The 14,110-nt window shown below is 43.4% G+C and overlaps 1 pseudogene; it reads left to right on the plus strand.

Annotated features, from left to right (window-relative positions):
- Positions 1–672: 672 nt before the first annotated feature.
- LOC128577435 (centriolar and ciliogenesis-associated protein HYSL1-like) lies at positions 673–2,009 on the plus strand (annotated as a pseudogene).
- The last annotated feature ends 12,101 nt before the right edge of the window (positions 2,010–14,110 follow it).

Below are 14,110 nucleotides of genomic sequence, written 5' to 3' on the forward strand. Positions count from 1 at the left end.
CCACAACGCCCGGCTATTTTTTTGTTGCAGTTTGGCCAGGGCTGGGTTTGAACCCGCCACCCTCGGCATATGGGGCCGGCGCCCTACTCATTGAGCCACAGGTGCCTACCCGAGGGCGGTACAGTGAGACTCTATGTCTCTACAAAAAAAAAAAAAATTCTTAATACTAATGCTAATCAAAGTACATTGAAATAAGGTGGTGCAATAGAAGCTAGCCTAGTTGAAGAAGCTTGTCCAAGACTATTTCACATTGAAAGCAGAACCTGGAGACAAGATATTTTCAAACTTTAAGTGGTTTTGATGGCAGAAAAAAGACTAGGACGTCTGACAGTACCCCACTCTGGAGAAGAGACATGCTGTTGGTACAGCTATTTTTTTTTTTTTTTTTTGTAGAGACAGAGTCTCACTTTATGGCCCTCGGTAGAGTGCCGTGGCCTCACACAGCTCACAGCAACCTCCAACTCCTGGGTTTAAGCGATTATCCTGCCTCAGCCTCCTGAGTAGCTGGGACCACAGGCGCCCGCCACAACGCCCGGCTATTTTTTTTGGTTGCAGTTTGGCCGGAGCTGGGTTTGAACCCGCCACCCTCGGTATATGGGGCCGGTGCCTTACCGACTGAGCCACAGGCGCCGCCCGGTACAGCTGTTTTATAGAAGGTCATATGGGGAAGCAATGGAGAAACTCATGGGACCTGACAGACAAAAATGGGCCAATGTGGATCCAGAAGAACGAATGTTGGCAGCTGCTACAGCTGTTACCCATATCTGTGCAGGGCAGGGTGAGGGAGATGTCAGGAGTGAAGCCCAGTCTATCCAATATGATCCTTACAGTAAAGCTTCAGTAACCCCAGGGTAGCGACCTGCTCTTCCTATGCAACTGCAGTACCCACATGTAAGAAGGAATGTCACTTCAGAAATAGTCTCAGGGGCGTCCCAAAGACTCCAAAAACCAGTGATGAAGAGAAAGGTGCTGCGTAGAAAGCCAGGTGGGGAAATGTTGGTGACAGATGAGTCCATTATCAGTGAATCAGAATCTGGTACAGAAAGTGATCCCCATCTCTGGGACTTAAGATAGAGGCTGACGAATCTGCAGGTCCAAGAAGACAAGGAAGACACAGTTGATAGTACACAAAAATTTAATCTACCACATGAAAACCAAAGAATTTCTCAAGATGAGCTCATTTGCTATTTACGAAGAGAAGAAATGGGCCCTCCAGCTTATGAACAAGACCTGATGGTTGCCAGCAGACCCACGTCCTTTATTCTCCCAAGGCTGGACTAGTTAAGTCGTAACCGGGGCAAGGTAGAAGGGGTAGCCAGATACTTTGAGTATAAACGGGACTAGGACTCAGTGCGGTTACCTGGTGAAAATCATAGAAAGGAACTATGCTGGGGTGTCCGAGAGCAGATGCTTTGCCGACCAGAACCCCAATCCAAACCTCAGCAAATATATGTTTTTTTTTTTTTTTTTTTGCAGTTTCTGGCCAGGGCTGGGGTTGAACCTGCCACCTCCGGCATATGGGTCCAGCGCCCTACCCCTTTGAGCCACAGGCGCCACCCCTCAGCACATATATGTTCCAAACAATTATCTATTACCAACTGAGAAGAAGAGATCTGCACTCCACTGGGATGTTCGCTGTGATCTTGCAAATGGTATCATACCCAGCAAACTTCCCTTCCCTCTTTCACCTTCTTAACCTCCCCCCTTTTACAGAACTGTTTGGGATAACCTAGTTCTTTTCCTCTCTCCTTTTTAATAGAAAAAAACTGACTTGACAAGCCCATATTGGTCTTCCTGAGCTATGTAGCACATTGACATCAGATACTACTTTACTCCCAAATTACTACTCAAATTGAGAAATTGTGAGAGAAATCATGCCAGAGAAAGATGAGAAGTCTTTCTATTTTGCCAAATTAACAAGCTCCATTTCTATTCTATAATATTTTTATCTTTGGCCGATACGAGTTGCTGTGTTTTAATGTGTTTTTAAAGTTATTGGGCATTTAGGTTATCAATTAAAGACTTTTCAACAACAACAACAACAAAAAAGTGTTGGAACTGACCTTGCCACATGCTTGGTCATAATGGATGATTTGTAATTAAGTTTATAAGCTCAGAAAGTACATTGGGCCATTTGGAATCAGTAGCAAAATAAAGGCTCTAGTTAAAAAAGAAACTGTAGATGATTAGATTTTTTTTGTGTGTGTGTGTGTGATTTTTGGCCGGGGCTGGGTTTGAACCCTCCACCTCCGGCATATGGGACCGGCGCCCTGCTCCTTGAGCCACAGGCGCCGCCCAGATGATTAGATTTTTACAGAAGTGTATTTGTTCTACCCCCCACCTAACTAAGAAGGTCCTAGCAGTTCAGAAGAGCACAGAAGCAAAGCTTTTTCATTGTAGAATGGGTTGTCCTAGCTGGTATGGCTTTCCAGCCATATGCCTTCTCCTCCCCACTCCTTGCCAACAGTGTTGTAAGTTGCTTGGTTGTCTTCGATTCCAGAGCACCAAATTTGGTTGCATTTTTTTTTTTTTAGTTTTTAATTTTTATTTTTTATTGAGGCAGAGTCTCAAGCTATTGCCCTGGGTAGAGTGCCGTGGCATCATAGCTCAAAGCAACCTCAAACTCTTGGGCTCAAGTGATCTTCTTGCCTCAGATTTTTTATTTTTAGTAGAAACGGGGTCTCGCTTTTGCTCAGGCTGGTCTTGAACCTGTGAGCTCAGGTAATCCACCCGCCTAGGCCTCCCAGAGTGCTAGGATTACAGGCATGAGCCACCATGCCTGGCCTTATTTTTTTATTTTGGGTTAGAATGAGGGTACGTATAATTAGGCTACATTATTTATGTTTGTAAGGTAAAGTCCAAAGTCCTAGTTGTATTTGAGTCCCATATCCATGAAGTATGCATATACCCCTGCATTGTATCCAATAGGTGGGAATTTACCAAGCCCCTTCTCCTGCTTCCCTGATTTTTGAATTGAATTGAATTGTGTTTTTTTCTCATGTGGACCTGTAGTTGATCTAGTAGTTTTAGCTTAGTACTAAGTACTCGGAATGCTTGCTTTCCATTCTTGAGACACTTTACTTAGGAGAATGTTCTCCAAATCCATCCAGGTAAATACAAAAGATGCAAAGTCTCAATCTTTCTTATGGCTGAATAGTATTTCACAGTATACACATACCACAGTTGATTGATCCATTCAAGGGCTGAAGGATACTTGGGTTATTTCCACATCTTTGCAATTGTGAATTGAGCTGCTATAAACATCTGAGTGCAAATGTCCTTGTGGTAACATGATTTTTTTCTTCTGGGTAGTTGGTTGCATTCTTTTTTTTTTTTTTTTTTGAGACAGAGTCTCAAGCTGTCACCCTGGGTAGAGTACTGTGGCATCACAGTTCACAGCAGCCTCCAACTCCTGGGCTCAAGCGATTCTCCTGTCTCTGCCTCCCAAGCAGCTGGGACTACAGGCGCCCGCCACACTACCCCACTATTTTTTGGTTGCAGCTGTTATTGCTGTTTGGTGGGCTGGGGTTAGATTCGAACCTGCCAGCTCAGGTGTATGTGGCTGGTGCTTTAGCCGCTTGAGCCACAGGCGCTGAGCCTTTTTTTTTTTTTTTTTTTTTTTCAGTTTTTGGCTGAGGCTGGGTTGGAACCCACCACATCCAGCATGTGGGGCTGGCGCCCTACTCCTTGAGCCACCCTGGTTGCATTCTTAATGCCCCCACTTCAGTGGGTATTTGTTGATTCCGAGGGAAAACGTGTGAGAGAATTTTCTAGGCACCATGCACAATGCTCTTTTACCAGAGATTATGGCTGAATTGTGCAGAATTAGGTCTCCTGCCCTCCTCTGACACCCTGAGGGCCCTCCCCTGGCTGGCCCATAGACCCTGATCACACACTGCTGAGACTTTCAGTACTTGCAGCTGCAGTGAAAATATGGTGAAGGTACTATATGTTCTTGGAGAGGTCATCATAGGCTTTTTATCATTTTCTTTCTTTCAAAACCTAACATGAACTGCTGGTGACTCAAGTGTGTGTGACCCTTTCTTCTTAGGCAACATACAATAGAGGTGCCCTTGAATCAGACCTGGAGTCACTTCCAGAGCCTCTGAGAGGCAATCACTTCTGGGCCCAAGATTGGGTTATAAATCAGAGAGCCTGTCTGGGGAGGAAGCTGTTTCTAGAAAAAAGCAGTTTTATCTGCTGGTGAGATGGCCATGGAGGACAACTAAATGAGCCTCCATGTACGCCTGAATTTTCTCCATAACTCATTTCTTCAATATGAAGAAACACCAAACTATGTACAGAGGACATTTTACAAAAGGCAAACCATCTTTTAGCTGTGCAACCCACTCTAGTCTAATCATCTGTCTGAATGACTACTATTAGAGGGGTCATTTTGCTGGTGAAAGTCTCTATTATGACTAAGTTTGGACATTGGCAAAATTAAATGTTACAGTACTCCGAGCTGCTGCAGCTGTTCCTTAACAACATGAAAATAGGTTGGATCTGGCTCAGTGCCTGTAGCTCAGCAGCTAGGGCGCCAGCCACATACACCGGAGCTGGTGGGTTCAAACCCAGTCTGGGCCTGCCAAACAACAATGACAACTCCTACCAAAAAATAGCAGGCATTGTGGTGGGTGCCAGTAGTCCCAGCTACTTGGGAGGCTGAGGCAAGAGAATTGCTTACCAGCGGTTCTCAACCTGTGGGTTGCGACCCCTCTGGGGGTCTCCTGCATATCAGATATTTACATTACAATTTATAACAGTAGCAAAATTACAGTTATGAAATAGCAGTTAAATTAATTTTATGGTTGGGGGTCACCACAACATGTGGAACTGTATTAAAGGGTTGCGGCATTAGGAAGGTTGAGAACCACTGGCTTAAGCCCAAGAGCTTGTGGTTGCTGCAAGCTGTGATGCTACAGCACTCTACTGAGCATGACAAAGTCACACTCTGTCTCAAAAAAAGAAAATAAAATAGGTTGGATCCTTAGTCTGCTAGCCACCTTTCAGGTTGGTGAAAAACACGTGTAATATTCTCTACCTGGTCTATGGCTATGACTGTGATGTACAGGCAAAGCAAGACTTAAGGAGAAAACTTATGAAAATGAACAATGTAATGGTGTTAGGATATACATGTTTGTATTTTTATTATTATATAAGCTTATTTGCTGGCTACTGTCAACCTCTAGTTCAGTCTGTGTTACTTAAATTCTAATATGTGAATTATTTGGATTTAACTCATGTTTGGGGCCATGTCATGTGTATTGATAATACAGCCTTGAATATGAATAATTGTTGTAAACCGTACCTTACAACTTTTTTCCTGGATTTATTTATTTTGCAGTTTTTGGCCGGGACTGGGTTTGAACCCACCACCTCTGGCATATGGGGGCTGGCGCCCTACTCCTCTGAGCCACAGGTGCCGCTCGACTTATTTATTTATTTATTTATAGACAGAGTCTCACTATGTCGCCCTTGGTAGAGTGCCATGGCATCACAGCTCACAGCAACCTCAGACTCTTGGGCTTAGGTGATTCTCTTGCCTCAGCCTCCCAAGTAGCTGGGACTACAGGCGCCCACCACAATGCCAGCTATTTTTTGTTCCAGTTGTCATTGTTGTTTAGCTGGCCCGGGTGGGGTTTGAACCTGCCAATCTGGTGTATGTGGCTGGTGCTGCAACCACTGTACTAGGGGCGCTGAGCAAATTTATTTATTTTTTGAGATAGTCTCACTTTGCCACCCTCAGTAGAGTGCGTGGTATCATAGTTCACAGCAACCTCTAACTCTTGGGCTCAGGCGATTCTCTTGCCTCAGCCTCTCAAGTAGCTGGGACTATAGGCACCTGCCACAACACCTGGTTATTTTTAGAGATGAGGTCTCCGCTCTGGCTCAGGCTGGTCTTCAACCTGTGAGCTCAGGCAATTGACCTTCCTCTGCCTCCCAAGTGCTGGGATTACAGGTGTGAACCATTGCTCCTGGCCTTTCGTGGCTTTATTATATAAATTTTCAATTTGGTCAATAATTTAATCATATAATTTAATGAATCTGGGGGCCTGTGGCTCAGTGAGTAGGGCACTGGCCCCATATACTAAAGGTGGCAGGTTCAAACCTGGCCCCGGCCAAACTGCAACAAAAAATAGCCGGGCGTTGTGGTGGGCACCTGTAGTCCCAGCTACTCGGGAGGCTGAGGCAAGAGAATCATCTAAGCCCAAGAGCTGGAGGTTGCTGTGAGCTGTGACACCACAGCACTCTACCGAGGGCAATAACAAGGGCGACATAGTGAGACTGTTTCAAAAAATAAAATAAAATAAAATAACAAATCTGCTTATTCTCCTTTTTCAAATATTTTTTATTTATTTTTATTTATTTATTTATTTTTTTGGTAGAGACAGAGTCTCACTTTATGGCCCTTGGTAGAGTGCCATGGCATCACACAGCTCACAGCAACCTCCAGCTCCTGGGCTTAAGCGATTCTCTTGCCTCAGCCTCCTGAGTAGCTGGGACTACAGGTGCCCGCCACAACACCCGGCTATTTTTTTTGTTGTTGTTGCAGTTTGGCCGGGGCGGGGTTTGAACCCACCACCCTCGGCATATGGTGCCGGCGCCCTACTCACTGAGCCACAGGTGCCGCCCCTATTTTTTTTTTATTTTTTAAGAGACAGAGTCTCACTTTATTGCCCTTGGTAGAGTGCCGTGGCGTCACAGCTCACAGGAACCTCCAACTCCTGGGCTTAGGCAATTCTCTTGCCTCAGCCTCCTGAGCAGCTCGGACTACAGGCGCCCGCTGCAACACCGGGCTATTTTGTTGTTGTTGTTGCAGCAGTTTGGCCGGGGCCAGGTTCGAACCCACCACTCTCAGTATATGGGGCAGGTGCCCTACTCACTGAGCCACAGACCCTACCCTTTTCAAGTATTTGTCCTTTAGGCGTAGTTAACGGGTGATGAATTTCTCTTGTATGCTTGTTGGTCTCATAATAAAAGCATATACAGTGTAAGAAAAAGAATTGCCCTATTCTCAGACAGAAAATAACCAGTTAACTAATTAAATGAGAATGTGCTATGAGGATAGGGTTATCTAATAGGGAAGCTAGAAACTAGAAGTAATAAACAGGGCTTTTGGGCGGCCCCTGTGGCTCAAGGAGTAGGGTGCCGGTCCCATATGCTGGAGGTGGTGGGTTCAAACCCAGCCCCGGCCAAAAAAAAAAACACAAAAAAATAAATAAATAAACAGGGCTTTCACATTGATAAGTAAATTGATGGAAGTCACAGTAGTGTTTTTTTTTTTTTGAGGCAGAGTCTCACTATGTTGCCCTAGGTAGAGTGCCATGGCCTCACACAGCTCACAGCAACCTCAAACTCTTGGGCTTAAGCGATTCTCTTGCCTCAGCCTCCCAAGTAGCTGGGACTATAGGCGCCTGCCACAACGCCTGGCTATTTTTTGTTGCAGTTGTCATTGTTGTTTAGCTGGCCTGGGCTGGGTTCGAACCTGCCAGCCTGGGTATATGTGGCCAGCGCTCAACCCACTGGGCTACATACAGGTGCCTCCCAGAAAAAAATGTTAAAACTATTTCAAAGGAGAATTCAAAGAACAGGCATTTATACAGGCAATCAAATGAATTTCTTAATTGATGCAAAAATGATCAATACCCACAAGGAAATAAAGCCTCATGTTTGGAATCATCTCGTCTTCAATCAACTGTATTTTCGGCAGTTTTTGGCCAGGGCCGGCTTTGAACCCGCCACCTCCGTCATATGGGACCGGTGCCCTACTCCTTGAGCCACAGGCGCCGCCTCAGTGTTTCAATTTTAACAGATACAGAACAACTTGTTGCTCAAGTAAAGCTAAGTTTGAGTTCTTCTGAGAAGAGAGACTACCACCACGAGAGTCTTAGTATTATCTCAAAAAGGAGAAATTTGGAAAAGGTATTTATAGGGTGTTTTGGGGTTTTTAGAACCAGGAATGTGTGACTTCAAGGTGTTTTTAAGTCAGAGACCTGATACAGATTGGACAGAACTAATAATATAATTAATAGCTTGGGATTGGTGAACATAGCAAAAATGAGGATCTTGAAATGAAGTAATGATCAAGTGATTTTAGTCGGTTTATCTTTCAAGACTAAGTATGTCATGAAGTGAATAGCTAAATGTTTATGTCTAGTTCCTTTTTTTTTTTTTTTTTGAGATAGAGCCTCAAGCTGTCGCCCTGGGTAGAGTGCCATGGCGTCACAGCTCACAGCAACCTCCCACTCCTGGACTCAAGCGATTCTCTGCCTCTACCTCCCAAGTAGCTGGGACTACAGGCACCCGCCACAATGCCTGGCTATTTTTTGGTTGCAGCTGTCATTGTTGTTTGGCAGGTCCTGGCTGGATTCGAACCTGCCAGCTCAGGTGTATGTGGCTGGCGCCTTAGCCACTTGAGCCACAGGTGCCAAGCCGCTAGTTCCATTTTAAAAATAGAAAAACAGGGCTGCGCCTGTGGTTCAGTGGGTAGGGTGCCGGCCCCATACACCGAGGGTGGCGGGTTCAAATTCGGCCCCGACCAAACTGCAATAAAAAATAGCTGGGCTGGCTCGGCGCCTGTGGCTAAAGCGGCTAAGGCGCCAGCCACATAAACCTGAGCTGGCGGGTTTGAATCCAGCCCGGGCCTGCCAAACAACAACGATGGTTGTAACCAAAAAAATAGACAGGCGTTATGGCGGGTGCCTGTAGTCCCAGCTACTTGGGAGGCAGAGGCAGGAGAATAGCTTGAGCCCAGGAGGTGGAGGTTGCTGTGAGCTGTGATGCTAAGGCACTCTACCCAGGGCAACAGCTTGAGGCTCTGTCTGAAAAAAAAAAAAAAGCTGGGCATTGTGGTGGGAGCCTGTGGTCCCAGCTACTGGGGAGGCTGAGACAAGAGAATGGCCTAAGCCCAAGAGCTGAAGGTTGCTATGAGCTGTGACGCCACGGCCTTCTACCCAGGGCGACAACATGAGATTCTGTCTCTAAAAAAATAAATAAATAAAAAATAAAAATAGAAAAGCATGCCTGATGTCAGTATTATTTAACAGGGGGACAGGAAATAAAGTTGGTTTCAGTTCTCACTAGGATTTTACACACAACATGCCTTATTCAATTATTTGTATACATCTTTGCTGTTTGCCCAACTCCTTTAGAGCAAAGTTACCTTTCTGATGGGTGGCGCCTGTGGCTCAAGGAGTAGGGCGCCGGTCCCATATGCTGGAGGTGGCGAGTTCAAACCCAGCCCTGGCCAAAGACAAAAACAAACAAAAAAAAACCTTTCTGACTTCCTCCTGCCTCTGCTTTATTGAGGTGTAATTGGTAGTGCTGTGACTTTTAATACCTGATCATACTCCATTCCAAAATAGCTTCCACTGAGAACCATAGAGTTGGTATAAAGTTTACTTTACACTGAAGACAGTTGAGATTCAATAGATGCAGAAAGAAGACTTTTTGGAGCTTACTTATCTGACAAAAAGCAGAAACTTCTTCTGGGCGGTGCCTGTGGCTCAAGGAGTAGGGCGCCGGTCCCATATGCTAGAGGTGGTGGGTTCAAACCCAGCCCCGGCCAAAAAAAAAAAAAAAAAAAAAAGCAAAAAAAAAGCAGAAACTTCTGAGAAACGAGGACTGCCATAAATTACCCCTCTGGGTGATTTCTATTGCAAGGAGAGAGACTAAGACTAAACTTGCTATTATCCCCTTTCTGGGAGTAGTTTCATGGCCATGAAGAAGACAAAAAGACCACTTGCACCAGCATAAACAAGCATAATCACCAACGTTCCTATCTCCCTCTTTTGTTCTAGCATCCTATTTCTCTTTCCTAAAAAAACCCCAACCCTGTTCGTTTTTCCCATAGAAGCCCTTTCTCTCCTCCCTTTTCCCTACTAAGTTGTGCATATAAGCTACAATCTTTAAGCACCCCTTTGAGTTATTCATTAGGGAGCATTCCGGCAGATATATGAGTTGTGCATGAAAATAAACTGTTTTTCCCTCTTGCTAATCCGCCTATTGTCAGTTTAATTCGCATGCCCCCCCCCAGAAACCAAGAGGGTAGAAGAAAAAGGTTTTCCTCCCCTATGCCCGACTGTAATATGCTGTTACCTACTATTGTGTGAATCTGTCTTTTTCTTAAAGTTCTAGGAATTGCTTTTGGCCAGGCACAGTAGCTCATGACTGTAAATCCTAGCACTTTGGGGAGGCCAAGGCAGGAAGATGGTTTGAGGTCAGGAGTTTGAGACTAGCCTGAGGAAAAGTGAGACCTCATATCCACAAAAAATAGAAAAATTTGCCTGTAGTCCCAGGTACTTGGGTATCTAAAGCAGGACGATTGATGGCGCCCAAGAGTGCGAGGTTTCAGTGAGCTATGATGATGCTACTGCACACCACCCTGGGAAGCAGAGCAAAAGCCTTTTTTTTTTCTTTTGAGACAGAGTTTCACTCTGTTGCCCTCAGTAGAGTGCTATGGCATCACAGCTCACAGCAACCTTCAGCTCTTCAGCTTCAGCGATTCTCTTGCCTCAGCCTCCCTAGTAGCTGGGACTACAGGTGCCCGCCAAGGAATCATTTTTGAGTAAGGAATCATTTGTGAATTTCTTGCTCTCACTAGAAAAAAATTAAAACAAGTTTGAATGTTTTCTTTTATATTTTTGTATTCCCATAGTTATATGCGTAGGTAAACCTATCTATAAATTTCCTAAGGTAAGTAATTTTGCACTTTTGCAGTTCTATGGTGCTGTAGGAAACAAGGCTATCTTAGTTGCACCTTCAGAACAAAGTCCTTAAAGCAGTAATATGTAAGTGTCACCTGAGGAATTTGTAGAATGTTCCCCACCTGCCATCTCCACATATTCTGATTCACTAATCAAAAGCCTGGGCATTTGTAACAAGGACCCCTGGAGTGATATTTAAGCATGCAGCACTTTAGAAGGATAATCCTAAAACCCCGAAATACCTAGATGAAATATATCTAGACAAAACTTTCAGAAAACGAAGTCATCTTTTTATACCTCACTTAGTGCCCGACATACTGAAATAATGTATTACAGAGTTGTTATCTTGGAAATAAACGACTAAAAAAAAATCAATACTAGCTATATTAACTTTAACATTATATAAAAACATTAATTGTAGCTATAGCTAGCCCTGGTTTGGATTATATACCTATTTGTTCTACATTCAAGATATGAAAGCATCTTGCTATAGACCTGCTGACATGGGAAACCAAATTCAACACTTTAACTCAAGGGCGCAAAGACAATGTATATATTTTTATAATGACAATGAATGAAAATGTACATACTTTTTGTAATGTAAAAATGGCTTCAGACATTTCAATAAAGCTGTTCCTCCTCCCTCCCTCTCTTTATGATAATCCTTTGACCCTCCCCAAAAGTCACCTCCTGTGACTCCTTCTGCTTTCATTATTCTTCTTTGTTTCTTCATAATCACTTCTTCCTTTGTTTTCCATAGCACTTTGTATATGTCTGAATTATGTTTCACATGGTAATTTGTTACATATCTATCTTCTCTGCTAGAATTATTTTTGTGACTTCAGTCCCTAACTTATTACTTCATTCAGGAGGTATATGACTATGATTTGATATCAATATACATAAGTATCCCTATCCACAGGACAACAAACCAACTTTGTTAGTATAATCCAAAATACTACCAGGCGTTTTTCCCTAAAAATGGTAAAATAAAGGTACAAGCATCCTAATAATTTCTGTTGGTAACTGGGTAAGTAATTTCAAAGCACTGCTAGACTTCTTTGAAAATTGACAAAGTCTAAGAGATAATTAAGTTTGCAGTTTCAGGTTGCAAGGTATTAATGAAGAAAGAAAACAAAACAAAAGCTCTGTATAATAACTACCTTGAGTAAAGGGATGATTGGGTGAACCTTTGTTTTCTTGGTCCTAATAAGTTGATGTTCAACAATATAGTGTTCCTGTCAGCTTTAATTTTGTGAAGTCTGCTTTGTCTGATTCTGCTGACTAATGCTGGTGTTCATAATTCAGGCAATGTTATTGTTCCTAGGGAACCTTTTAGTTACCTTCTACTATCCCAATCCATTTTGAAAAAACAATCCAAGAATAAATTTCATTTTCTGAGTGCATGCTGTGCACATTTCAAGCTCAATACAATTATAGCAAATACTATGATTTTTACATAGCAAATACTATGTAAAACATTATAATGTATTATGACTAATACATGTCAAGGATGTATTAGTCACATGCCACTATAATTTACTGCTATGGGAGCGGTCAGCCAGGAAATGGTCCAGGGTCTTTCAAAAATCCAAGTGTGCAGCCAATTCTGTTAGTTTCAAGTACTTTGATTTTTTCCTCTGTGAAAATACATCAGCTTAGCATAATAGGCCCACTTTTTTTTTTTTTTTTTTAGAGACTGAGTCTCACTTTGTCACCCTCAATAGAGTGCTGTGGTATCGCAACTCACAGCAACCTCAAACTCTTGGGCTCAAGAGATTCTCTTGGCTCAGCCTCCCGAGTAGCTGGGACTACAGGTGCCTGCCACAACGCCCAGCTATTTTTTTTTGTTGTAATTTGGCCAGGGCCAGGTTTGAACTCACCACCCTCGGTATATGGGGCTGACACCCTACTCACTGAGCCACAGGCGCAGCCCCAATAGCCCACTTTTTAAAAGGCTGTATTTGATTTATTTCTTTTGGGAATTCAGCTTCCAGCCCGCAAAAATAAACAAACAAGCAAATACTACGTTATTATTGAAATATCTGGATTCCTCACACTAAACTGGCAAGTAGAAATACGGAATCTGAAAAGATGATTTTTTAGAGGTTGATTACTGAAGCACATTTTATGTAATAAACTGTGAAAGAGAATTAACATTTCCCCCCTTATCCACTGTTAGGAAATAAGGGCACAAACTCTTAGGGGATCAAATACTCCCTCCCTTGATTATGGGTGGGCTCAATGAATATGATGGCAAAAGGAATTAAGGTCCCTCATCAGTTGCTTTGAGTTAAATAAAAGGGAAATTATCCTGGGTAGCCCTGATCTAATCAGGTTAGTCCTTAGACGATGAGACAAGAAGAAACTGTAGATATACTTCTGTTGGTCTTAAAGACAGCCACCATAAGTTCAATAATGGCAAGGAAAAGAATTCTACTTATAACCATATAATCTTGGAATAGAGTCCAGAGGTTTGGTGCCTGTGGCTCAAGCAGCTAAGGCGCCAGCCACATACATCTGAGCTGGTGGGTTTGAATCCAGCCTGGGCCCGCCAAACAACAATGACAGCTGCAACCAAAAAATAGCTGGGCGTTGCGGCGGGCGCCTGTAGTCCCAGCTACTTGGGAGGCTGAGGGAAGAGAATTGCTTAAGCCCAGGAGTTGGAGGTTGCTGTGAGCTGTGTGATGCCATGGCACTCTACCCAGGGCACAGCTTGGGGCTCTGTCTCAAAAAAAAAAAAAAAAGAGTCCAGAGGTTCAAATGAGACCTCAGCATTGGCCAATGCCTTGATTTCAGCCTAGGGAAATAATCAGAGAACCCAACTAATCCATGCCCAGACTCCTGACCCATGGGAATAAATGGATATTTTTGTTAAACTACTAGATTTGTGGTATTTTATTACAGAGCATTAAAAATCTAATATAGCTCCTTTCTTTAAGACAAATTGCCCCATAAATAGTATTACAAAAGCAATATGTATTTATTTTAGAAACAGAAACACACTTTTTTTTTTTTTTGAGACAGAGTCTCACTATGTCGCCCTTGGTAGAGTGCTGTTACATCACAGCTCACAGCAACCTCAAACTCTTGGCCTTAAGTGATTCTCTTGCCTCAGCCTCCTGAGTAGCCGGGACTACAGGTGTCCGCCATAACACCTGGCTATATATTTTTTGTTGTTGTTGCCGTTGTCATTGTTGTTTAGCAGGCCCAGGCTGGGTTCGAACCCGCCTGCCTTGGTGTATGTGGCCAGTGTCCTATTGCTGAGCTATGGACGCCCAGCCAGAAATACAGATTGATAAGAATATTAATGAACTTTTATAAAACGATCTGACCATTCAGAGATAAACTTCCAGATATTTTACGGTGCATACATGCATGTGTGTGTTTCTTTTTTTTCA

Source organism: Nycticebus coucang, chromosome X (genome assembly GCF_027406575.1).
Source record: "Nycticebus coucang isolate mNycCou1 chromosome X, mNycCou1.pri, whole genome shotgun sequence".
Taxonomy (NCBI): domain Eukaryota; kingdom Metazoa; phylum Chordata; class Mammalia; order Primates; family Lorisidae; genus Nycticebus; species Nycticebus coucang.